Source organism: Phacochoerus africanus, chromosome 1, assembly GCF_016906955.1.
Source record: "Phacochoerus africanus isolate WHEZ1 chromosome 1, ROS_Pafr_v1, whole genome shotgun sequence".
Lineage (NCBI taxonomy): Eukaryota > Metazoa > Chordata > Mammalia > Artiodactyla > Suidae > Phacochoerus > Phacochoerus africanus.
Genome location: NC_062544.1, coordinates 144,114,923 through 144,142,786, shown reverse-complemented (window position 1 = coordinate 144,142,786; position 27,864 = coordinate 144,114,923). Strand labels below are relative to the sequence as shown.

The window sequence follows — 27,864 nt, the reverse complement described above, 5'->3', positions numbered from 1 at the left end:
GCCATTCTGACTGGTGTGAGGTGATATCTCATGGTAGTTTTGATTTGCATTTCTCTCATAATCAGCGATGTTGAGCATTTTTTCATGTGTTTGCTGGCCATCTGTATATCTTCCTTGGAGAACAGTCTATTTAGGTCTTTTGCCCATTTTTCCATTGATTGATTGGCTTTTTTGCTGCTGGGTTGTATAAGTTGTTTGTATATTCTAGAGATTAAGCGGTTGTTGCTTGCATCATTTGACACTATTTTCTCCCATTGTGAAAGTTGTCTTTTTGTTTTCTTTTGGGTTTCCTTTGCTGTGCAAAAGCTTTTCAGTTTGATGAGGTCCCATGGGTTTATTTTTGCTCTAATTTCTATTGCTTTGGGAGACTGACCTGAGAAAATATTCATGATGTTGATGTCAGAGAGTGTTTTGCCTATGTTTTCTTCTAGGAGTTTTCAAATATTCTGGATATTTTTGTTTATTAGAAATTCTATTTGTTATCCTGGTTATATTCATTTACTCAAGTGTGCTTTATTAACTACTTATCTATCTCGAGAAAATAAAATTAATTTGATATTACATTTATTGGGTTTATATTGTGTTTATAAACTTTGCTGGAACAGATATCTCTACAAAGGTGAGAATTTCCATTTGCTCACACCTACTTTTGCTTCCTAAATTTTTCTCACATGGATTTTGTGGAAAGTTAGTTTTATTATTTTACTTAGTTTTGCTTCTGTAAATACGGTTTTCTCTGCTAAGTATTTCCACTGGTATTTGGTTGCATCCATAAAAGCTATTATTTGTTTTGTTCTGGTTGTTTTATTATTTTTCAACTTCCTATCATGATTTTTTTTTTTTTTGCTTTTTAGTGCCACACCTATGGCATATGGAAGTTCCTAGGCTAGGGGTTGAATCCGGGTTACAGCTGCTAGCCTACCCCACAGTAATGTGGGATCTGAGCTGTGCCTGTGACCCATACACAGCTCACAGCAATGCCAGATCCTTAACCCATTAAGCGCAGCCAGGGATCAAACCCACATCCTCATGGATGCCAGTCAGGTTTGTTACCACTGAGCCATGATGGGAACTCCAGATGAATAATTTTAAACACAGAACAAAGTTAAAAGAACTATATAGTGAACTCACCAACTAGATTCTTATATTAATATTTTACCATACTTATTTTATAAAAGCAATTCATTTTCTAATATTAATTTTATAACCTACTACTTTACAAATTTCTCTTATTTTTATGGTACTTAAAAAGGCAATCTTGAAGGCATTATGCCCACTATAAAATATATACTATGAATCGAGTTCAGACTAGCAATTCAGGAGAGCAATATCTACACTGCATTCATAAAGACATTCATATCAGAAAAATAATTTGCAGTATTTTAAATAATTAAATGTTTTATTGTATGTGAAACGTTATAGGCTTTAACCCTCTCTTGAAGAGTCACAGGTATGTTGTCTTATTAAAGGCTGTGAGTAATGGAGTTACACTTGTCTTTGGGGCTACCAGGACATGAAAAATGTAGATTTTTATTAGGAAAATCACAACTGGCAAGTTCATTAACAACGACAACCACAGAAGGTTAAATTTACTGCATCTTCTGTGTCAGTAGCAACTGTGTGCCAAGTTCAGGGTCTCTGATTTCTCACCTCCCATCCAGCCCCCCTCCCCTCATTGAACTCTGGTTCTCTCCAAGTGTAGGCAGCCACCGAAGAGTGAGGGCTTCTGGACCTCTCCCAAGTTAATCCTTATTTCTCTAAGCCAATCCAATTTCCTCAGCAAGGGCATATTTAGTAATAGGCATGGGTTATAACTCTAGACAATGAGATGTAAGAAAAGAGTTTATTGGGAGAGCATATTTGTCCTTAAGAGAGATACATTCAATTGTATCATAAATATTATGCACCCCTAACACACGCGTGCGTGCGACCTCCTCTCCACACACCTTGCAATCGCTCTAGTCACTTTAGTCATTGGTCCTGAGGCAAACACAGAAAACCAACAACAGCAGTATAAAAATGTGGTAGGAATAAGAAAATACAATTGAGCCATGAGTTAGCCAAGCCTAAAATTACTCTACACTATTTTTTCCAAGTGACATATTCAACGACTTATCCGCTTAACTAAAACTTGATACTCAATGTTTTCCAAGTTTATTTTAAGACTACAGTTTTTATTCATGCACCTTTGTGTAACACCTCAAGGGACTAGCATGAACACTCCCCCCAAAAAATAAGTGCCCCAAAAATCTACTTTCAGGAAATATTTTTAACAATGTAGATGAAAATAGAAAAAAAAAGGAAGCGCTTTCAATCAATTCTCAGTTAACAGCTGATTTTTTCAAACTCTCTAAATAACTGAGTTGTCATATTCTTTGCTTGAATGAATTTCATCCCTTTCATCATGTTTCCTAGGAAAGGGTCTGAAGTTTAGATGAAATGAAGAGAAATCTGAAATATTAATTATTTTTTCACTTCTCCAGCAGGCAAAGAAGGCTTCCTTTTAAAATCTCCTGATTTTCTGCCGCACTGTTATTTTTTTTCCCAAAGTGTCCAATATTTATCTACAAAATGCACATTCTTTTAAGCTTCTGTTGAGTAAATTGTCAGTTGTACTACACAAGAATAATCTACAAACTCTCTCATGACCAGAATTTCTAGTGTCCATTCAGCTGAGCATTTCTCTCTTTTGCCCATTTTAACATCTGTTTTCTCAGAATATATTTCTTACTTGAAACAAATGAGCAAACTATTAGGGAGGGGGAAAAAAGGCAGAGGAAATGCAAGATATGATGTATTTGAAATTATTAACAGAAACAATCCCATTGCAATGGGAAACCCAAGAGAAAGAGGGCATAGGCAGGAAATAAACGAAAGATATTTGCTAACACCAACTGAAAAACCTACCAGAAAGGTTTTGCCAATTTGAACGACTGGCCCAATGTTTACCATATGTTTCTAAGGCAGTGATAAATTGTGATTTTGTTTTTGACTTCAATTATTAATTGCAATTCTGAGCATTGGAAAAGACCTCTCTGAATTTATGCATGTTTATGCTGACTGTGCTTTAAAATTTTGCATTATACAGTTACATTTCTTTGAATGTCACTCTGGATTCAATTAAAATAAAAATTCAAATAAAAATTTCTTGAGGCTAAAGTCCTGAGTAGTACTGTGTATAATTAACTAAAATACCACAGCTTGACTACATTGCAAATGATAAATACTCTGATAAATATAGGAAAATAATACATCACTTTTTGAACATAGACCCCGGGTGTATTTTGGTCATGCACAAACTGCTAGATTCTGGGTAAAGAGGATGTACAGAAAGCAGGATATCCCAGAGCACTGGGAAATGTTGCAGGATTCTAAAAATGTTACAGATACTCAGCAAATCTTATTAAAAAGTTACTGAAGTCCCTTTCAGCATTTAAAAGTAAATAAATAAATAGCTCAATTGCCTATATATTTTTTTTTCCTTGCATGGGTATACATTTTTCTGTATAAGATGAATGTTAACAGCAGAAAAATTTTCAGTTTTATATAAATGTTCTTAGTTTTGTTGTTGTTTGTTTTATTTTATTTTATTTTACAATGACCCTATTCATAGAATCTCAGAGTAAAAACACATGGCAAGAAATAGCAGAAGCAAAGTCAGAAGTTCTGGATTGATACCAAAAGCCTTCACTGTTGCTGTGCCTGTGTTTGGAGGCGAGGCTCCATGAGAGTTGAATGAGATGAGCAGCTTGTGAAAAGAATGTTGGGGTTCCTGGTCATACTGTTTTCTTCCTGAGCACTAGACTCTGTGCTAAGCACTTTTCAAGGTTTCATGTTTAACCCTCACAACACTTTCTTGGATAATATACTATTATGTCTTCTATTTGTCAACCATTCCCTGCCTCTCTGTTACTTCACTACACCTTATAGACCATTTACTAAATGGTTCTGTCCATATCTGCACATGGAAAAGCAATTAATCTGGAGTCTTCCCCTTTGATTCTTTTAATTTTCAACCTTACTTTAGTGCCACAAATAATCTTAAACTTCATCTAGCCATGATCTTTACAGCCTCTTACCCCTGAGAATGTTTTGCTTTGAGTTTCTTGCAGAGAAGAAATGGATGGTTTTGACAACCACCATCATATTCTTCCCTGATCTCTCTGTAAGTGGGAAAGTCAATGCCCAGAAAAATCACCAAAAGTCTGGAGAGGAACAACAACAACAACAAAACAAAAAATGCTAAAGGATCTTCCAACTTTGATGACCAAAATGTGCAATTAAATAATTAATATCAATATTTTGCAGTGGACACACTGAGTACTCTGTTAAAGATTTAAAAGGGAATCCAGCAAAAGACAAAAACAATGTCTAGCCATAAACCCTCATTTCTAAACATTTTCCATGCAGGATACCTCTTGGAGAACTACTTAGTTGTCACTTACAACTGAATTTTTTTTTCTGAAATCCCATTTTCTACTTCCAGATAAGTGCAAGAAAAGATCTATGCAGTGAGAAACCTGTGGGGTAGGTTTAGATTTACTACAATGCATAATGGGTTCCAGAGTGGAAGAAAGGAATGTCTCAGCGCCAAGTTTCACACATCCAAATGTGTGGAAGGTGTTTTGAGAGACTAAACCAAGGACTTTATTTCCAAGAGCAGTCAACTATAGGTAATGCCAGTCGACTGAGTAAAGGTAAGAACACTGCTTCTGGAATTCACACAAGAAAATTGCTACACTAAACAAGAACAAGATGGAGTTTCTTAAAGAAGTATACAGATTCAGTTTCCATTTCTCACCTAGATTTTCTCTCTTTGGATTCCTTAAGCTAAATCTATGTTTACACAGTTCTGGTTGCATCTTCTATGCAAACTGTTATATCACTGCTTGTTCTCTTAACCCACTCCTCAGGAGGAATCCCTTCATTAATGAGGTTCTGACCCTCTGATATTCTGTTAATGCCATTCCAGGAATTCCATTTAGGATGAATTTTCAGAATATTAATTAACCAATTTATTTATGAATGAATTTCAATACCAGGTGAAATAATGGACCTGTGCAATCATCATCAATAGCTGCTAAAATTCTGAGTTGACATACTGAAGCCAATAAGAACTTTAGAGTCAAGAGATCAGGGGGACTCTACTGGAAACATAGCTAATCTTTTCCTTTATTCTCTTAATCCTCTTCTTTCTTCTTCCCATCTTCCATCTCCTTTGCTTTAGACATTAGAAAGTTATTTGTCTTAATTTAGAAAATGACATTGTATATGTGTGTATGTATAAGAGAGAGCACATAAAACTAAAAACTTCACACAAAAAAACAACTTTTCAGGGTTAGTTAAAATGTCAAATTAGCTTTTTGCTTCTAGTATCTGCCACTTCCTAAATATGACCCTTTTCAGTTCTGATCTTTACATCACACACACACATAATGCAGATTTTGTATCTTCTGATATGAGGCAATAATAAATGTATGGTAGCAACTGGTAAACATTCTGTCAAGTAAACAGACTGCCACACAAATAAAGAGAAAAAACCTAAACAAGAGGGTAAGGGAAGGAGAGAGAGAAAGAGAGAGAGTGAAAAGGAGAAGAATAAAAGAGGACAAGGGGAAGAAGAAGAAGGGGAAGAAGAACAGGAGGAGGGTGGGGAAGGAGGAGGAGAAAGGAAGGAAGTCGGGAGGAAAGAAAGATCAACCTGAACCTAATGAAGTTTTAGAAGTATTAACAACTAATTTTTATAGGAAATAGAGAAAATAAACAAACAAGTAAATCAACATTGCAGAGGTGCACAAAACAAAATGCAAATGTAAGAAATTCTACACAAATAGTAATAACCTAGTTTCTGGAGCAAATAAATTGCAAAAGTTAAAAGAGTGTGGAGAGAAACATTAAAAAATGTTAAAAAGGATTAAGACATGTCAAACAAATGTGGTATATAGATTTGGTTTAAATTTACCTGTACAAATAAATGATGTAAAGACATTTAGGAGAAATGGGAGTTTTTTATGATAATGGAAGCTATTGATTTTCTTTTTCTGTGTGTTTATGTGTATATAAGGCCAGAGATCATAGCTGCATACTCAGAGAGACAATGTCAGGTCCTTAACTCACTGAGCTATAATGGGAAATACCATTTACTTTATATGTTTAAGAGTATTCATCTTTTAGAGAGAATACTGAAACATTAAAATTAATTAAATGTCTGAGTTTACTTTGAAATGGCCAGAGGTGAGAGGAAAACATGCAGTGTACATGTGAACATAAACGGCTGTATAGTGACTACTGTTGAGCTTCAGTAATGGATACGTGATGATTCATTCCACTATTTAGTCTGCTTTTTGGTTTGTTTGAAAGATAGTATGTTTACAAAAATAAAAGTAGGAGAAAGAGAAGAGAAAAAATGGAGTAGGAAGAGAAGAAACAGAAGATAAGGAAGAGGAATGGGGAAGGTGGAAGTTAAGGAAGAAAAGGAGCAAGAAGAAGGGGATATATCAGGATATGAGAGAGGAGGAAGAGGAAGAAAAATGGGGAAAAAAGAACATTAAGAAGAATACTGGGTTTAAAAAAGGGGGAAACTGGCAGGGAAAACTAAAAGAGATGGAGTCAGTTGGCTTTAAGGGACCACCCCCCAGTACATGCCAGACATATGACTAGAGCCAAGGGACACAGATATTAACACAATGCCGTCCCTTCTATCACTGTTCACAGCTCCACTCAGATGCTTCTGCTGAAATGCAGTTTTCATCTGTCTTCTCAGGGCTTAGAAAATGATTCTTCTTCCTAGGTATTTATGAAGGAGCACATGCAGTATAGATGCTATGGCATATGGGGAGGGTCATCTGACTTCCAGTGCCCAAAGTTACTTCCTTGAAGCAAAACCAGCATATGGTGGGGTTGGAATGATTTGATCTCACTGGTATGATATCCTTTTGCCATGTGAGATGCAGAGAAAAGGCATACAGGAATTGATTCCACTGCAGGATGTGAAAGGACTTTTCAGAATTATCAGTCTAATGACAATATAAATAAAAAGAAAAAGCCATAATTTAACTCCACTTGAGTTCTGTACCCAATGCTAGTGATTATAAATAAAAAGGCAAAATACATATATATGTATGCTGACCTCCTCTGAAGCAAGTCTGGGTTTTCAAAATTTCTAGATACCCAGAACCCAAAACAGGGCCTGGAATATAGAGCACTATCAGTAAAAAGTTATGAAAGGAAAGATCTCATTGGTAAAGACCAATATACAATTAAGAGAGTAGACAAAAAACTTATTAAGCCTGTAGAAAAGTTAAAAACAAAAGTCGAAAATTATATTCACAAGAAGTAGCTCAGAAATCCACAAAACAAAGATGTAACATATAATAACAAAAGCATTAAATGTGGCAGTTCCCATTGTGGCTCAGAGGTAACAAACCCGACTAGGATTCATGAGGACATGGGTTCAATCCCTGGTCTTGTTCAGTGGGTTAAGGATCTGGCATTTCCATAAGCTGTGATGTAGGTCACAGATGTTGCTTGGATCTGGCATTCCTGAGGCTGTGGTGTAGGCCAGTGGCTACAGCTCTGATTTGACCCCTATCCTGGGAAATTCCAAATGCTGCCAGTGCAGCTCTAAAAAGACAACAAAAAAAAAATTTAAATATGTGTTGAGGGAACTAAAAACATAGGGTTTTTAGAACACATGCAAACTTAACAGGTTATCAACTTAAAACAATCATACATATGTATGTATACACACACACATATATATCACATACAGCACATGTATCATATGTATATATATATACACATATAATATATTTATATATATATCACATATATTTATATGTATATGAAACTATATTTCATGGTAACCAAAACCAAAAATCTATAATAGATACACACATAAAAAAAGAGAAGGAAAAAAACATAACTACACAACAACCAGAAAACAATTACATACTTATGAATAATTACTTTAAATGTAAATGGTCTGAATGCTCCAATCAAAAGACATAGAGTGCTTAAAGAAAAACAATACCCATATATATGCTGCCTACGAGAGAATTACTTAAGAGCTAGAGATACACAGGTAGAAAGTGAGGGAATTGTTCCATGTAAATATACATAAAAAGAAAGCTGGGGTAGCAATTGTTGTATCACACAAAATGGACTTTAAAACAAAGACTATAACAAGTGACAGAGAGAAGTGTTACAAATAATAAATGTATCAATCTAACAAGAAGATATAACAATTATAGATATATATATGTAACCAAAATAGGAGCCCAGAAATACATAAAGCAAATACAGTTGACCCTTGAATAACATGGGGGTCAAATCCCATATAACTTACAGGCAGCCTTTCATATCTGCATTTCTTCCACAACTACAGATTTAACCAAACATAGACTGTGAGAACTGTAGTATTTAGTTTTGAAAGACATCTATATATAAGTGGAACCACACAGTTTAGGGATCATTTTACTAAAAGATTAGAGGGAGAAATTTATCGTAACACAATAATAGCAGATGGCTTTAACACCTTACTTATATCAATGGACAGATCATCCATCTGAAAATCAATAAGGGAGCACTAGAGCATTGGCCTCAAAAATTTAAAAAAAAAACTGATTAGATCAGAAAGATTTTTTTTTTTGCAAAATTCAGCATACAATTATGAAAAAAATTCTCAATGAAGTGGATATAGAGAGAACATACCTCAACATAACAAAGGACAATTATAAAACCCACAATTAATATACTCAACAGTGAAAAAATGAAATAATTTCCTGTAAAATCAGGACAAGACAAGGACATCCACTCTTGCCTCTTTTATTAACACAGAATTAGAAGTCCTAGCCATAGCAATCGGATGGCAAAAAAAAGGTATTGAAACTGGAAAAGAAGAAGTAAATCTGTCACTGTTTGCAGATGACAGGATATTACATGCAGAGAGAAAATCTTAAAGAGACACACAAAAATATTAGAACGAATAAACTCATTATAATGCGGGATACAAAATTACTATAAAGAAATTTGTTATGTTTCTATATACAATGAACTGTGACAAAGAGAAATGAAGAAAACAATTCCATTGGCAATTGCACCACAAAGAATTAAATACCTAGGAATAAATCTAATCAATGAGGTAAAAGACCTGCATTTAGAAACCTATAAGACTGTGGTGAAAGAAACTGAAGATGGCACAAACAAATGAGAAATTGTTTTGTGTTCATGGAATGGAAAAATTAATATTGTGCAAATGACCACACTATCCAAAGCAATCTATAGAATCAATAAAATCACTATTAAAATAGCAATGACAATTTTCACAGAACTAGAAGAAATAATTCTAAAATTCATTGCAGCTCTATTCGCAATAGCCAAGACATGGAAGTAACCTAAATGTCCATTGACAGATGACTGGATTAAGAAATGGTACATATATACAATGGAATATTACTCAGCCATAAAAAGAACAAATTAAAGTCATTTGCAGCAACATGGATACAGCTAGAGATTATCAAACTAAGTGAAGTGATGCAGAAAGAGACAATACTATAGATATTAATATATAGAATCTAAAATATGGCACAAAAGAACCTATCTATAAGATAGAAATATACTCACAGGCATAGAGGACAGACTTGTGGTTTCCAAGGGTAGGGAGAGGGAATGGGAGAGACTGGGAATTTGGGGTTGGTAGATGCAAACTATTACATTTAGAATGGATAAGCAATCAGATCCTACTGTATAGCACAGGAATGATATCCAGTCTCTTAGGATAGACCATGATGAAAGATAATATGAAAAAGGGAATGTGTAGGTGTGTATGTATATGACTGAATCACTATGCTGTGCTGCAGAAATGACTCAATACTGTAAATAAACTATAACCTAAAAAAAAAGAAAAAAATTATTAAAGGAGATCTCCTCATGGCTCAGTGGTAACACACCTGACTCATATCCATGACGATATGGGTTCAATTGATCCCCAGCCTCACTCAGTGGGTTAAGGATCCAGCACTGCCATGAGATGTGGTATAGGTTGCAGTTGTGGTGTGGATCTGGTGTTGCTGTGGCTGTGGTGTAGGTTGTCAGCTACAGTTCTGATTTGACCTCTAGCCTGGCCACTTCCATATGCCATGGGTATGCCCCTAAAAAGACAAACAAAAATAAATAAATAAATAAATAAATAAATAAATAAATAAATAAAATTTTGTATAGAAACACAAAGACTCCAAATAGTCAAAACTATCTTGAAAAAGCAAAACAGAGCTGGAAGTATCATAGCTCCTTGTTTCAAACTATATTGCAAAACTATTATAGTCAAAGCAGTATGAACTGACACAAAAGAAGATGCAGAGATCAATGGAAGAAAATAAAGAGCCCAGATATAAGTCCATATTATATAGGCTATTAACATACAACAATGGAGGCAAGAACACACAAGGCAGGCAAAATATCCTCTTTAATAAATTGTGATGGGAAAATTGAACCTCATGCAAAAGAATGAAAATTAACTAGTTTTCTTACTCCCTATTCAAAAGTAAACTCAAAATGGATTGAAATCTTCTTGTAAGCCCTGAAAACATAGAACTCCTAGAAGTAAATACAGGCACTATGCTAACTCTTTGACATTGGCCTTAGCACTATTTTTTGGATATGCCTCTTCAGACAGGCAAACAAAAGCAAAAATAAAGAAATGAATCTACATCAAACTAAAAACCTTTTTTGCCCAGTGAAGGATACTATCAACAAAACAAAATGGCTACCTGCTCAATGGAAGAAGATATTTGCAAGTAAAATACCTGATAAAGTGTTATTATACCAAAGTGAAGAACTCATACAATCAACATCAAAAGCAATAACCAACAAAGCTGATTAAAAAACAGGCAGAGTTCCCATTGTGGCACAGTGGTTAATGAATCTGACTAGGAACCATGAGGTTGCAGGTTCAATCCCTGTCCTTGCTCAGTGGGTTATAACAATCTGGCATTGCTGTGAGCTGTGGTGTAGGTCACAGACACGGCTCAGATCCCGCGTTGCTGTGGCTCTGGCGTAGGCCGGCAGCTACAGCTCCGATTCGACCTCTAGCCTGGGAACCTCTATATGCCGCAGGAGCGGCCCAAGAAATGGCAAAAAGACAAAAAAAAGACAAAAAAAAAAAACAAAAAAAAACAGGCAGAGAGAGGACTTGAATAGACATTTTCCCAAAGAAGACATACACATGGCCAACCAACTCATGAAAAGATGTTCAACCTCACTAATAATAAGTGAAATGGAAATCACAAGTACACAATGTATTATCTCTTACAGCAGAATGTCTCTCAGAATGACTATTTTTAAAAGACAACAAATAGGAATTCCTGTTGTGGCTCAGCTGGTTAAAAACCTGACTAATATCCATGAGGACATGGATTCAATCCCTTGCTTGCTCAGTGGGGTTAAGGATCCAGCACTGCAATGAGCTGTGATGTAGGTCGCAGATGCAGCTCAGATACTGTGGCTGTGCCATAGGCCAGCAGCTCCAGCTCCTATTCTACCCTGGACCTGGGAACTTCCATATGTCACAATCGTGGACCTTAAGAAAAGAAAAAAGGCAACAAATAATAGGTGTTGGAAAGGATATGTAGAAAAGGGAGCCCTAGCTCCGCTAGTATAGAAAGGAAATATAAATTGGTACAGCCACTATGGAGGTTTCTCAAAAGTTATAAATAGGACTACTGTATGATCCAGAAATTCTACCTTTAGGTACTTTTCTAAAGAAAACAAAAACACTATTTTGGAAAGACACATGCTCCCCTATGTTCACTGAAGACTTGTTTTTTTCTTTTTCTTTCTTTTTTTTTTTTCTTTGCTTTTTAGGATTGTACCCACAACACATGGAAATTCCCAGGCTAAGAGTCGAGTCAGGGCTACATCTGCCAACCTAAGACACAGCCCCAGAAATACAGAATCCAAACCACCACATCTGTGACCTACTCCACAGTTCTCGGCAACACTGGCTCCCAACCCACTGAGTGAGGCTGGGGACTGAACCCGCATCCTCATGGATACTAGTTGGATTCATTTCTACTGTGCCACAATGGTAACACCAAGATTTTTTTTAAATAATAGCCAAGATATGGAAACAACCTAGGTAACCTAAGTGTCTATTGATAGATGGATAAGAAAAGTTGCATACACACACACAGATACAGACACACACAATGTGATATTAGCCATAAAAAAGGAAAAAAAAAATATTGCCATTTGCAATATCATAGACGGACTTGGACGGTATTATATTAACATAAATGCTTTCAACAGAACAAGATGAACAACATACAAATTCAAGTATATGTGGAATCTAAAATGAAAAACAAACAAACCAAAAAGCCCCAAACACCAAATGAACAAACAATTAAGCAGAAACAAACTCATAGATACAGATCACAAATACATGGCTGCCAGAGGTGAGAGAGGTGGGGGACAAGTGATACAGGTGAGGGAGATTAGGAGGTACGAACCTCCAATTAAATGATAAATGGGTAGTGGGGATGAAATCTACTGCATGAGGAATATAGTCACAATATTGTAATAAATTTGTATTATGAAGAGTTGGTAACTAAACTTCTTGTAGTGATCATTTCATAATGCATACAAATATCAAATTACTCTGCATTTGAAATAACAAAGTGTTGTAGGTCGATATATACATATCAATCTATATATATATATTTATATATATATATATATAGTTTTAAATAATCATAAAAAGTCACAGCCATTAACTTATACTTTTCAAGAACACAACAGCCTCCAAGTTCTAAATGTAGTTAGTTCTTTGCCATTTCATCCATTTTTCAAGGAATTAGAGCATAAGGTCCCTTTCATGGTTTCTATATGAGCTAAAGGAAACAGTTTATGAGTTGTTTAAATCATATTCTTTTAAGGTCAACTTTTTTTATAGGAAAAATTTATGCATCATTTATGTTGATTTTTCTTTTTTTTTTCCATATAGCATTAATCCTTCCATGCCAGGAGGTGCCACTTCTGTGAGTCATTGTTTTCAAGAGTAAGGCAAAATACTTTGGTTAAATCCCAGCTCTGCTAGACCAGCCAAGTGACTTTGGGAAAATCATGCATTAAACCTCTATGGACATTGCTTTTATCTTTCCCTTCAGTAGACTATAAATATTATCAGCTCTGCCTACCCTGCTGAGTTGTAGGGATACTCAATCGACACAGGGGATATTAAAACAATTTAAAGACTTGAAGGTGCATCTCACAAAGAAGATAAATCAGTATTCAAACATATGGAAAAATACTCCACCTTGCAAGTTTTCTAAGAAATGCAAATCAAAATAACATTTCAGTAGCTTTGCCGGTGGCTGGATAGATTAATACAGCTCTTTCAGAGAATAATTTGACAATACATTGCAATTGTCAAAAAAATTATACTCTGAATTGGCAATGATAAAAACAGGTAATGTGTATTTTATGATTGCTTATCTAATGTTTCCTGTACATCAGGCATTCTAGTAAGAACTTTTCTTGTACAGTTGATTCTTGAACAATGTGGTAGTTGGGGTGCCAACCCTTCATACAGCCAAAAATCTTCATATAACTTATAGTACGTCCTCTGCATCTGTGGTTCCTTATATCCTTGGATTCAACCAACCATGGATCATGTAGTACTGCAATATTTACTATGGAAAAAAATCTGCATGTAAGTAGACTCATGTAGTTCAAATACCTGTTGTACAAGGGTCAACTGCATAAACTCATTTAGTGCTGACCTTCAAAACACGAATCTCTCTTGGGTTATTATCATCTACATTTCACAAATGAGGAAACAGGGCACAGAGATACAAGCTCATTGGTGCTAGGTTTCATAACTAGGATAGAGCAGGAAACTTAGTTGATTTAAGGTGGTTTGTTTTCAAAGTCCTCATTCTTTACTACTCCATTTAATGACATTGAGAAATGCACCCTCAGAAAGTAATCCAAAAGCAGCAAAGAGCAAGAAGTCTTAAGATATATCTGAATGTGTTTTGTATATAGCCACAAACTTTGGAAGCAATGTCAGTAAAGATTCAGCAACTGATGGCAAACCAAATCACTCGATAATTATGCAACAAAATAATCAAGACTAGTAATGCATACCTATCGTCTATAAATTAAAAAGAAATTAAAGATATGTGAATTTATTATCACTATATTAAGGTTATAGAATTGACAGAATTTGGGGTTCTGCCACTTTAGGTTTTCTCAAGGACTCTAAGTAGTATGCAAAGCTCTCCTTATGAAAGACAAGACCAGGGTCACAAATCCCATTGACATCATCCCAAATCCTTTCTTTCCATGAGTGTTAATGATAAGGACAGAGCCAATGATATATAATTCCCTGTTTTAATAAAGGCATACATATTTCAGTATTAAAATCAGAAGAAAGTTAGACATAGGCAAAAGAGTAGATAGGTTGTCCTAGAGAAGTGAAGTAGGTCTTAGTGGAACATATGCTCGCTCAGAGTTTATTTCATTGCAATCTTTCCCCATCAGATAAGTGAAACCTCTCTTTCAAGGACAATTGCTTTTCCCTTGGCTATAGCCTTTCTCAACTTATGGGTAGAGAAGCAACTCAGTGATTTAAAGGTAAACAGACATACACTCCTTTCGCCATACAACTGAATGGCAGACAAGCCTATAACACAGAGATCCTCTCAGACACCAAGTTCAGGGCAGACAACCCACAAAAGCAGAATCCTTAGGCCACCCATATCACTCCCTTCCTTTTCTCAGGCATCACAGTGGTGGCTGGTTCTGGATCCTGAGTGTCATGGCATTATACAATATTTGCTATGTGTCTCTACCCAGGAAGGTGGTTCAGAACAGAAAAAAAAAAAAATGGTGACAAAGGCCAGACCTGGGTTTGGATTCTTTCTGACTGAGTGACAAAGAGCATGAGGCAGAATTGAGCTCTCTAATCTTGAACTGCCACAGGAGCTTGGGCAAGGAGTTGTAATGTACATTCCTCTGCTTCCACCTTCTCATTTACAAAACAGTGAGGAAAAAAAAGCCAGCTATTTCAGAGGGTTGTGGTGAGGATGAAAAAAATTAAGATGGGTTTCAATTTCCTGAACTAAAAATGAGTATAAAAATATAATTCCCATTGTGAGGATAATTATCATCTATGTAAAGTGCTTAAGCTAGTGGCTGGCACATGGCAAGCATTCAATAAATATTAATTGTTAAAATTGCTTTTTCAAAGTCTCAGGAGTTCCCTGGTGGCCTTGTGGTTAAGGACCAGACATTGTCACTGCTGTGGCTTGAGTCACTGCTGTGGCATGGGTTCAGTCCCTGGCCCAGATACTTCCTTATGCCATGGATATGACAAAAATATGTAAATAAAAATAAAAGAGACTCAAAATTAAAATCTTAAGTGTAAAACTTGTAAAAAGCTAAATGTTTTCTTCATTTATGTTTGTATACACCTACTTTTATGCCCTATGAGAGACTATCATTTAAGGAACTACCTAATAATAAGCATTTATATTTTATTATTTTTATTAATATGGTTTTAACACTTCATCTAATTTCTTCCTCACAGCACATAAAATGCAGCAATTCTTCAATAATGATAATAACAGTAATCAGCAGAGGAAAGGATATGGTCAAATCCAGGGGCTAATAGATTCTTTAGTCCTCTGTTCTTGTGATTTTTTTTTTTTAAGGCAGGAATGGCTATATATTACACTTTATTGGATTTGAGGGGCTTCATATTTTTACCTAAAATAGAGCACTTGTCCTCTCAAACAAACGCAGATCTTGCTATTTTTTTTCAGTGTCTTATAAAAGGCAACATAATGGACTTATGAAACATTTAACATGTACAGCCCAATAAACCCTACCAAGCCCCTGATTCAATCCACTTTTGCCCTATCTGATTCTCTACATGAGAGATTCTGCTTCAGGGCTGGTAAGTGTGGCAAGCTAGTCACCTGCAGGAAAACAAGGGCACATACCACCTGCCTCCTCCCTCCCAATTTCTTCAGTTGCATTGACATATTCTGTGCAGATTTCTGTTTTAAGTATAGAAAGTAAAATCCATTCCTCATCCACTACTTCTTCAATTTCTATGCTATGCCTGACTTGAGATGGGGCTGGGGGTATGAAGAAAGATGTAAACAAAAGAGTGAGTGCTTGGTTTCACTGAGTTTGCAGATGAAAACAGGAGGCATTCAGCATGTACACTAATGAGGACATCATCACAAACAGACACAAATGCCGTTCAGAAGGAAAGGAAGTGGGGAGATGAGATAGCAGAGAAACAGACTTGATCACAGTGGGAACATGAGTGGAGTCTTTCTGAAAGAGGTGGCACTCTGAGATGTGAAGTATGAGTGAATATAAATCGATCAAACCTTATACTGAGAAAAGTAAGTTCCAAGCAGATGGAACAGCATGTGTAAAGGCCCTGTGGTAGCAAGAATCCAGGTAACCTTAAGGAAATAAAGGAAGGTCAGAGCAGCAGTATGAGATATGTACTGCTACAGGGGCCCTAGAAACCATGCTGAGAGTTTATCTTCTTCCTATGAACAATGTATGGACACTGACATGTCTTAAATATTGAAGGTATGGAATTAGTTCTGTAAAGATAGCACCAATTTTGGTTTTGAGATTTTCTTGAAATTCAGTAGCACTTCTGCAATCTCAAAACTTGTCCAAGGAAAGAGAGAATCTGCTGAAATATAGGCCATGATGGAGGCATGATTTATGTAGTCATGTTAACAGCCAGGCTTTTAGACATTTGAAGTCCATTAAGTATTTGTCCTAATGATTTTTGTACACTTGCAACTACAGGGGGAAAACTCTTTTGGCTTGGCTCTTGGCATAGTTTTTCTGTCTCTCTCTCTGTGTGTATGTGTGTGTGGGGGTGTGTGTGTGGGGGGGGTGTGTGTGTGTGTGCAGTGTTTTTAACATTTAATTCTAAAATGTAGCCATTTGTTCCAAACTTGCCTGAAACTTGCTCCTGACAGCTGCATTTTTCTCAAATGAAAAAGCAATAGCGTCTTGTAAATTCAACATTTCCCTTTCACAGTAAATTGCCCACTTCTGCCAGAGCATCAGACCACTTTGGTAGCTCAATTTATAACTGCCACTCTGATATTGGCATGCTTCTCCTTCAAGGTATTATTTTGTACTTTATCTGGTTTCTCATGATTTCAGTCTCTGCTATCTGTTTCGATGAGGCTGCAGGCCTGTTTGCCCCACCCTAAAAGGATAGGCAGTCTCAGGGGATGGGGTACATTCAGAGAGAATTTTATAGTCATGGTTGCAATTCCCTGCTGGGTAATTATGCTGCCTGTGAGACCAGGAGTGTGAATGGCTGTCTTTTTTTTTCTTAGTACAAGTGACTAGCTTTTCATCAGTCTAACCAAGTTTGAGTGTAAACTGGAAAAAATGCTGCTCTATTTTGAGTTCAGGAGAGGAGAGAAGAATTGAGGTCAACTCGCTTCTCCATGGCAGCTGCTTCTAAGTGAGGAGCAGAGGGATCAATCTAGGATCATTACCAAATGTGTTCTACAAAAGAGTCCTTAGGTAGCTGGGTGTCACCTAGGGAGGAAACTGCTATAGAAACAAAACCATAAAGTGACCCCCAAAGGACAAAGTGCCTATTCATGCTCTGTTCTCAAAGCCTCTAGAAAGGCAACTGGGCATAAGAGGAGACAGCACAGAGAGAAAGCAGCATCTGCCACGTCGTTGATCCCTCTGATCTGTGATGCCCTCATCTCTGCCATATTCCCTTACAGACAGTCAGGGCTATGGGGCCGATTTCTGCCAACTATTTCTTCCTGGAAAAATTATTGGCTGTTGTTTTCTCTTCTTTGCTTCTTCCCCAGCACTAACCATAACTTGTAATTATTCTATTTATCTTCTTTAGGTTTTCCGCCTGCTTCCTATACTGGGAGAGAAGCTCCCTGAAAGCAGAGCCTGTTCCTCATTCCAGCAAGGTCTCTGGCCCATGCATAGGCTCAACACATATCTGTCAGATCAACGTATGAGGGACAGAACACTTGGGAAAATGAATGCTTGTCATTAGATAGTGGGATTATTTTCCTCATTAGCAACTCTGTTCTCAGATAAGTCACAGAATCGCTCCAAAGTTCTGTTTTGTTTTAATCTGTAAAGGGGTGCTTGTGCATCTCGTTTATTTCTTCAGGCTGATAGAGGAATCCCATAGGATCATAAAAACATATAAAAGTGTATTGATCTGTGTAAAGCACCATATGAGGCCAAGGGTGCTTAAAGTAAAGAAACAGCAAGGCTGAGTAGGAAAATTACAAAAGGATAGGCAATTTGAGTCATGGAGTAGGTTTTTTTTTTTTTTTAAACAAAGCCAAAGGTAACTTCAAACACCACTGTCACCCACCACAACAACACAACATAAACCCACCGTAAACAAACTATTTCTACCAGGCACTGTTCTATTTAATCCTTGCAAGTGATCCCAAATAGTAGGGACTATTGTTATCCCCATGGTACAGATGAGAAAATAACGACTGAGCATGTTTCAGTGACTTACCCATGCTGACAGAGTAAGAGAAAGACCAGAAGTTCACACCTGGGCAATTTGAACCCTAATCTTAACTGTTTTCATGAGTTAATTAGTGTGATGTCAGTGGTTGCCTGAAAACTGTATTTCTACATAGAAGAGCTATGCACACTAGGAAGGCAAACACATATAATTTGAGGATGACAATAAGAAAATGGGAAGCCTCCCCATATGATCACCACATACCTCATCTACCATTACTAGAAACAGGAAGACAAGTTATAAGTACATCTAGAAAGTTTTGATCTTGGTTTATATATGTGGTAGATATTTATTTTGTGAGCAGATTTTTATTCTCCATAAAAGAGAATATGACACTGTACATACTCTAAAAGCCTAAAATGCTTTTAGTGTCCATATTTCTCTTTGGAAGAGGTAAAAAGAAAAAAAAAAACTTGTATTACTAGAAAGCTATGTTCCTAAGGAAAGCTATATTCTATTCTAACTTGCTTGATGATACTTGATAAGTCATGCAACAGCCCTTCCTTATACCTACTAAAATGACTCTAAGCATCCAATTTATAATACTTATATTGCCTTTAAGAGGCACTTTGTTTACAAGGACTGTTGCTGAGAAGATGCCTATGCATTAATTCCCCTCATTCAGGGGATTCCTTCTCATTAACTGCATAGCCTGACAGACTTTACAGAATATGGAAAGTCCGTAACTCCAATTTTTAGAGGTATTGACAACTAGAGCTAATGAGAAGGAAATGACACACAGCTCAAATAATGATGGTGTCTAAAATTTATGGAAATGGCTTTGCCTGGATACCCCTGGGCTTTCAACTCAGTATTCCAACATGATTCTACACAAAATTTAACATAGCTACTGTCCATGCCTCAGTGGACTGGACTCCTTTTTATGCTTTGTATGGCCAGTGGCAGAAAGAATTCTTTTTATGCAGCATCCATCTTTTTGAGAAAGCTAAAGAGAACCAGCCACTACCTTGGGCATCTGGTCAAGATTTTGTAACATGAGTTTTATGAGTTTAGTGCATCCAGGACTCTTCTAATTTGGTTGTATGGACATAGTGTTGTATGTCTATATTCTTAAATATTCATATGTTACTCAAAGTTACAGAACTCTGATTATTGCTTTTAGGAAGTTTATAACAGAACACAGGAAAGAAAATAAAAGAAAAAATGCCTTTTGAGTTTTAAAACCAAAGGGGTAATGTTGGGGGGAGGGATAAATTATGAGGTTAGGATTAATTCATACATACTACTATATAAAAATAGATAAGTCACAGAGTACTATTGTACAGCAGAGGGAAATCTTTTCAATATTCTGCAATAACTTATATGGGAAAAGAGTCTGAAAAAGAATGGGTATATGTATAATTAACTCACTTTGCTGTACAGCTGAAACTAACACAACATTGTAAGTCAACTCTATCCCAATAAAATTTCTTTAAAAAGCATGTATCCTTAAAATATAAAAAACAAACAAACAAACAAACAAACAAACAAAAAACAGTATCATGTTGTCAATAGAAGGCTCCGAGCTTCAGAAGTTGGAATGCCAAAGGAAACAGGGCATTCAGTGTGCACCATATGCAAAACAATTAGAAGGATGTGATTGAACCTAAGGTAGTCTACTCCTCCAGCCTCTAGTGAGGACATTCAGGGATGGAAGTTACATGTGGGTGTGTGCCCCTGGAAAAGGGTATTAGGCTCTGTAATCTGCCCAACCACGGTCTCAGGAGCTGTGTGAGCCATCATCATCAGAGCTGAGCCCTGAGTCCAAGCCCAAGAGTCCATGCTCTGCTAATCTACACATTTCCACTTTTGAGGGACAGCAGAGACTAGGTACTGTGTTCCTAGAGATGGACTCCTGAACAGGAAGAAGTTATGGATAGATGCCAAAGGCCCAGAGCAAATGGACCTCACAAACAACCCCAGTGTTCACCTTGACCAAGCCCTGTGTAACTGAGGTTCAACCACCCTGTTAGTGTGGTTTAAACTTCCATAAACCACTAGAATGGAGGCACAAAAACAAAGTTATAGAAAACGATCAAAAATTATTCTTTCTGCACTACTAGTGGCCTGTGAGTTGTATTTACTATAACGTAACCATAGGAGAGGCTGCACTAATTACCACTTTTAGAAGTGAGTGTATTGTCATATATCTTATCTTCCCTCAAATTTATCCAGTGGAATAATTAATGTATCTGAGGATATGCAGGGGAGCCGCTACCTTTTTGGTTTTAAATTCCTTTTAAAAGAAAAATATTTCTGCTTTTAAAATAATAAAAAAGATAAACTTTCATATCTAAGTGAATTAAAAGTATAGCCGCAGAGTTATCATAGCATTAAATATGATTTAGTCTTTCACTAAAGCTGCTTTTTTTTGTCTCTTACATATGGGAATTCAAAGTTATACCCCAAATCATCTTTTATGGATATGGAATTTTTATTCAATACTTTTAATCTGAAGAGTATTTAAAATAAATTTTCTAAAAACAATGAGGACTGCAGATGCAATATTCAGATAATTTTACTATGGGGAATAATATATTAATTAGCATTTCATCTAGCTAAATTCTACCAGTAAATTCATCCAAATATTTGCTATAAAGTAATATACTAGATCTTCAAAATTATATACCTTAGCCTTTGTGAGATGATTCTGATACATTCATTATTTATTTTATGTTCCTTTTAAAATGAATGGATGACTTAAACAAAAATTCTAATAATTTGGCTCATGTATTTCCAGTTTCCAAAGAGATAGAAACCAGTCATTGTAGAAGGAGAGGAGGGAAGACTTAAGGATAGAAAGAGAAATATCAAGAAAGATTTGGATGTCTGGAGATGAGGCAGAGAATCAGAAATTTAACAAAGAATCATTAATGCATGATCCCATAATGGATGCTTCATGCAGATTAAATCATAGTTAATCTCCATTGAACCTCTTCTTGAGAAAGCACAAAGGTGTAAAAATGTATTTCACATTGTGTCTCATCAAAGTGGCTTCAACAAGTCTTAGAGCAACAAAAAGAGGGACATTATTTGTCTATAACATTTTGATGTGGATTCCTTAATTGTGCTGAATAAATTAGGTGCCACAATAAAATACCCATCTAACAATTAAAGGTCAATTTTGAATAGAATAATAAAATGACAAGGAAAACTAATTAGTAGAGTCAAATTATTTCCACACATATATTCTCAATGAAATTGGCTCACTTAAGTGTTAATTCCTTTGTCCTGATAGTGTGTTAACAAATGCCCTCATGGGACTGAGCAAGGCCAGGGATTGAAATGGCATCTTCAGGGACACTATGTCAGGATCTTAACCCACTGAGCCACAAGGGGAACTCTGCTAATGGCACTTCTTAACAGGCTTTTCTCTCTACACACCCCCACACTGTCACAAGAGAGTGATCTTTACTCAAACTATTACCTTTGGCAAGTTAAGTGAAAAGAAAAAACACAGCTTAAGGATAGTACTTCCCAAAATGTAGACATTTACCAATATATATTCTCTAGCCCCCAGTATCTTTCCATAGTAAATATTGTTTGACTAGGGACTCAAATCAAAATTGAATTTGCTTCTGTATGAGTTGTAAGTGCTAGCAACAGACTACGATGGATTTTTACAAAACCAAAACAAAACCAAAAGATATGTCACCAGTGTATTCTTTCTCTGTCATCTCAAAGGGAAAACAAATCCCTGGAAGTTAAAATGACCCTTCATGGAATGATCGATTTCTAAATGCTGAGTTCCTTCTTTTCAGCAACGAGGTAATTCTGATGAATCAGTACTCACCAAGTGGCATTTGGCAGGGTGGTAATGTTAGTGAGATGAATGTCTGTATAAGCCATAAGACATGACAGAGTGATAATTTTTATGGACTGTCATAGGCAAAAGCACATTCAGATTATCAGAAACTTCTTCTGAGTTTAAAGAATGGATTTGGAAGCAAAGACTGTGGGGATGCCACTAATCCCATAGAATATATCACATCAGGGGATACAATGGTAAAGAAGTTGGGACACAGGGTGCTCAGCCTGAAGTCCAGTAATGCTTGGACATGGTCTACATGATGGCCCCAAAACTCCATAAACCTTGAGCTGCATTCCATTCAGAGAATACTGTTTCATTATGTCTGCCTATAAATTTTTTTGATATCTTAGTATACTGCTGTGTAATATGCATCCCAGGGAAAAACTTCCATGTATACTTATGTGGTTATTCAAATCCTGGCTTGATTTATCTGTTAGAATTTTATCTACATCCTGATTTGCCATAGGACTGACATAAGGCAATAGGACCTTCCTAAAACTCTCCCAGGTAATGGCTTTCAGCCTAGAACAGCAAATAATTACCATTCCTGAGGTATTACGATGGCTGATATCATTTTAGATATACTACTTAAGTGATCTAATTTAATTCCCACAATAGCTTTGGATGTAATAAAAATTTTCTTATTCCCATTCCAAAGATGAGGAAAGACTTTGAGAGATTAAATGATGTTTTCCAGCTCCTCGCAGGAATATTCAGAAATAGCCCTAGAATACACACTCAGGCCTCTTTCATGCAAAAACCTCTCCTTTCTTAACAACTTAATAGAGTGATTTTCGTAATTCCAAGATGGCCTCAATGTCTTTTGCACAGACATCACTTCATCTATGTACTTTTTTTCTTCCCTTGACCTTGGTTTCTCTATAAACATCTACTATTCCCAAAAGGATCATAATCTAAACTGGTCAGCAATCCACTGGCAAGTGTATAAGGGTAAACACACCCAGAGGGAAGAAGTGGGATAGCATAATTACAACCTGAAGGAAAAGTCATGTCCTATATTCCAGCCCATAAGCCACAAATAGTCTACAATGAAAAATAGAAAAAGCCTTCCCTAGCTACCTCTAACTCCATGAGAAAATGTAGCCCTACCATGAAGTAGCCTGGATGGCACTGGTACCTGTCAGAGAGAGTCTGTGTTTTCTGTGAAAGCTGAAACACCATAAAATTGCTCAACTGTATATCCCCTTGGGGGATGTCATCCAAGCAAACCAATGAACAGGTTGAATCTCTGGCAAGTTTTAATCTATATCGGTGAAAATGAGGCAATCACCAGGGAAGGTAGCATGAAGAATGCCTAGCTTTCAAGGTTGAGAGACCTTAGAATTGGGTATCAAGGAAAGTTGAGATGTTCTTTAAATACTGAAGAAAACGGTAATTTGCCTTGCTTGAAGGAGACTTTAACTGGATATGGATGATTTATAGGAATAAAGATTACACAGTTGTTCAAGTACATTTCTATAAGAATATATGCACATGTAGCCCCATGTTATATTATAAATTATACAAAGAGTTTATTCCATGCTTATTAATAGTTTTTTTTCCAACAATTCTTCCTCTCATGATGTTTTAGCATCTTGGGTTTTGGGAAATCTCTTTTCCTCTGACCCCAGTAATTTTCTCTATCTCATCTTCAACGCTCATCTCAACAAACAATTGATTCAATGATTTTGATCTTGAATGACCCAAGTCTACTTGCAACTAATGTATAATAAAAATCTCATGATAGCTAAAGAAAATATACATCCAAGAAAAAAAAAAGTCTGCATTTTAGTTTGTCTCTAGATTCTAGGAGTAAATATTTTAAGACTTTCTTATTATTTAGCAGAGACTAATCATAGAGAGAGAACTGCAAAGTGGGCTGTTTTCTGCAGTCCTTAGATCAAAATACCTACTAACTAAAATCTTTGCAATGCCAAGCTACTCAGCCTACCTCCTTATCTTGTTGCTTCCTCCCAATGTGCCCATTCTTTTCATGTTTCAAACCCTGGTTATACAACTCAACAGCAAAAAAGCCAACAACCCAATGGAAAAATGGACAAATGACCTCAGTAGACATTTCTCAAAAGAAGATATACAGATGGCCAACAAGCACAAGATGCTCAATATCCCTGATTATCACACCAGTCAGGATGGCCATCTTTAATAAGTCTACAAATAACAAATGCTGAAGGGGGTGTGAAGAAAAGGGAACCCTCATGCACTGTTGGTGGGAATGTAAATTGGTACAACCACTATGGAAAACAGTATGGAGGTACCTTAGAAAACTATACATAGAAGTACCATATGACCCAGTATTCCCACACTCGGGCATATATATGGACAAAACTTTCCTTGAAATAGACACATGCACCTGCATGTTCATTGCAGCACTATTCACAATAGCCAAGACATGGAAACAACCTAAATGTCTATCAACAGATGATTGGATTAAGAAGATGTGGTGTATGTATATACAGTGGAATACTACTCGGCCATAAAAAAGAACAAAACAATGCCATTTTCAGCAACCTGGATAGAGAAAGACAAATACCATATGATGTCACTTATATCTGGAATTTAATATATGGCACAAATGAACCTTTCCACAGAAAAGAAAATCATGGACATGGAGAACAGACTTGTGGTTACCAAGGGGAATGGGGAGGGAGTGGGATGGATTGGGAATTTGCAGTTAATAGATGCAAGCTATTGCCTTTGGAATGGATTGGCAATGAGATCCTGCTGTATAGCACTAGGAAATATATCTAGTCACTTACAATAGAGGATAATGTAAGAAAAAAGAATGTATATATGTATGTGTGACTAGGTCACCTCGCTGTACAGAGGAAAATTGACAGAACACTGTAAATTGGCTATAATGGCAAAAATTAAAATCATTCTATAAAAAACTGTTTACAAAGGCAGATTTCCCTTACATAACCCACATCCTTAAGCCCATAAATGGCTTCCCTCTCCTATCCATTCTTTTTGTTCATTAAGACTTAATTTCTCACCATAAGAATTCTCATTAATATAATTTAATGTGTTTTTTCTCTCTACTTTTTCTTTCACTATAGTCTAGCAAATCTAAGCATGACTTTTTTCTCATTTTTCTTCTTCCAAGTTGGGGTATACATAAATACCAAGGTTTTTTAAACAGTATTTTGGAAATACTTTCAAAGTAAATAGAAGTTTAGTTTAATTTGAGAAAGAAAAAACGTAGAGCACTCATGTACTTATATCCAATAACAGGGAGAAGAAGAGACACAATGATAATAATAGTATTCACCTCCACTCAATATCTCACCTCTTACCCCCAACAGAAGAGGTAAGGAAGGAAAGGAAGAAAAGACATTTACATAATTTGGGTGGGGCCACAGGTAATTTAGTAAATATGATCATAAAGGTTTCAACTGGAGGAAGCATGATATGAAAGCATAAACACTTCTATTTTCATTTTTGAAAGGTAGTAGGTTGAATAATGAGTTTATGTGTTTGCCTAATCCCAAATTTGCAATTAACAGATAAAATGTGACTACAGATAAAAACAGTCTGTTTAGAGTATAAAAAAGAATGAAGATTAACCTTAGACAGAACAATCCTAATGGCCATCAGACAATTTATTCAACCTTTCAGACTCGACAAAACACCAAATGTCAGAAAGAGCCAAAAAAAGTCATCAATCATTTAGATGCTTCTAGTACATTTGGAAGTCCCCTGTCATATAGACAAATTATTCAGATGTCAAACAAATTTTTCAGTTTCCACTTGAAAGCTTTGTGTCGCCTAGGTCTAGTCAACATTGGATTAATCCCCCCCAACATTATAAAGATCATATTACTGTTATACACTATGGTCTATAAAATGTATTTAATCTAATATTCTAATTAAGTGAGGTATACATCCAATTGTGCACAGTATTGATTTTGCGTCATTATGTTTACTCATTTCTCCGTTTATGTCTTATGACACTTTCTTCGCAAAATCTCCTTAAGGAAGAGGCCCAAACTTCAGCATCCTCACATCATTTGTGTCATTTTAGTAACATGTTTTACATGTATTATTCTTCATTAATAGATGCTTATTGGATGGTTGAATATGCAATATCTGGATGACCAATATGCAAAGATCTATACTGCAAAGAAAAACTACACATGAGGGATCCAGCATAAGTGTGAATTTCTTGATCACACTGAAGACATTTTAGGGTTTTGTGGTACCTCAAGGTCATAATTTCAAATGTTGAAGGTTACTAAGTATAAAATTGGTGAATGCTATTTAACAGAGTACCAGGTGACAAGATGGTAGAATACATCACATCCCTGTGTAACACTTGCCACAAGTTTCAGTATCTTTAGGAAAAGACCAAATTCCACATATGTATTGATATGGCTTATTCCTTTCCATTTTCTCTCTACTTGCAGCCTCAGCTCACACATTCATCCCATTCTCTGTACTTTATGTATTTCTTCTTTTCACATCCTTAGAAGTACCAGTATTTTTCCTGCTATAAGCTCTTCCATGCTATGTTTCCATCAGAAATTCTTCAATCTGTTCTTCCCCATCCCAAACCAACCAACATCTACTCATCTTCTGAGGTAGCTTCTGCCTTTAATATGAGTGAAATTCCTTGATTATATGTCCTTACATCTCTTGGAACATTTACTGTATTCATTATGCATTCGTAAGAATAATGTTGATTTTTCTCCCACTATACTTTAAGCAGCATGAAAGCAGTGTTTCTTATATGGTTGGCTCACTGTCAGATCAGCAGTACTTAGCACAGTGCTCAGCATATGATCAGCAGTGCCTAGCACAGTACTTAGCAGAAGGGAGTTGCTCAGTAAGTATTTGTGAATAAATGAATAATGATGTGATTTTTTTTGCTTTTGAAATTTGGTATACACACACCAACACAGACAGACAAGCATATATGATGCGTATACTCGTGGGTTTGTTTTTAATTTGGAATACTGATGCAATATTATATACAAGTCTTGGTGAGCATCAAAGTATATTTTAAATAGTAGGTGACTCATTAACTTGACATTATGATGTGTGACTGGGTCACTTCGCTGTCTAGTATAAAAGTGACAGAACATTGTAAACCAACTATAATGGAAAAAATAAAAATCATTTAAAAATTAAAAAAGAAAATCCATAGTAATTCTCATCCTCTAATCCCAAGTACTGTTTTCTTAATCAAACATATCATTTTAACATGTTTACTCATTACTCTGCTAATAGTTAAATATGATTCTGTTGGAACTTGTCAGAGATTTAGGTCTATGTGAAAACGACTTTCATGCTCCCAGCTACAACATGAACTAATATTCATCAGCGAGAGCATTCAAGGCAACATGACCTCTTCTGGATTCAAAAATCAATGAAAATGTCAAATACTGCTAGATGGACATGCAGGAAGGAATATATTCTTGTCTCTACTTCTCTTGTCCTGCAAGACTTATGCTCTTGT

The 27,864-nt window shown here is 36.1% G+C and overlaps 1 protein-coding gene across 1 annotated transcript in view; it reads right to left on the bottom strand.

The window, feature by feature from the left end:
• Nucleotides 1–27,864, bottom strand: part of GRM7 (glutamate metabotropic receptor 7) — an 832,554-nt gene that overhangs the window by 242,900 nt on the left and 561,790 nt on the right. The gene's annotated exons all lie outside the window — the stretch shown is intronic.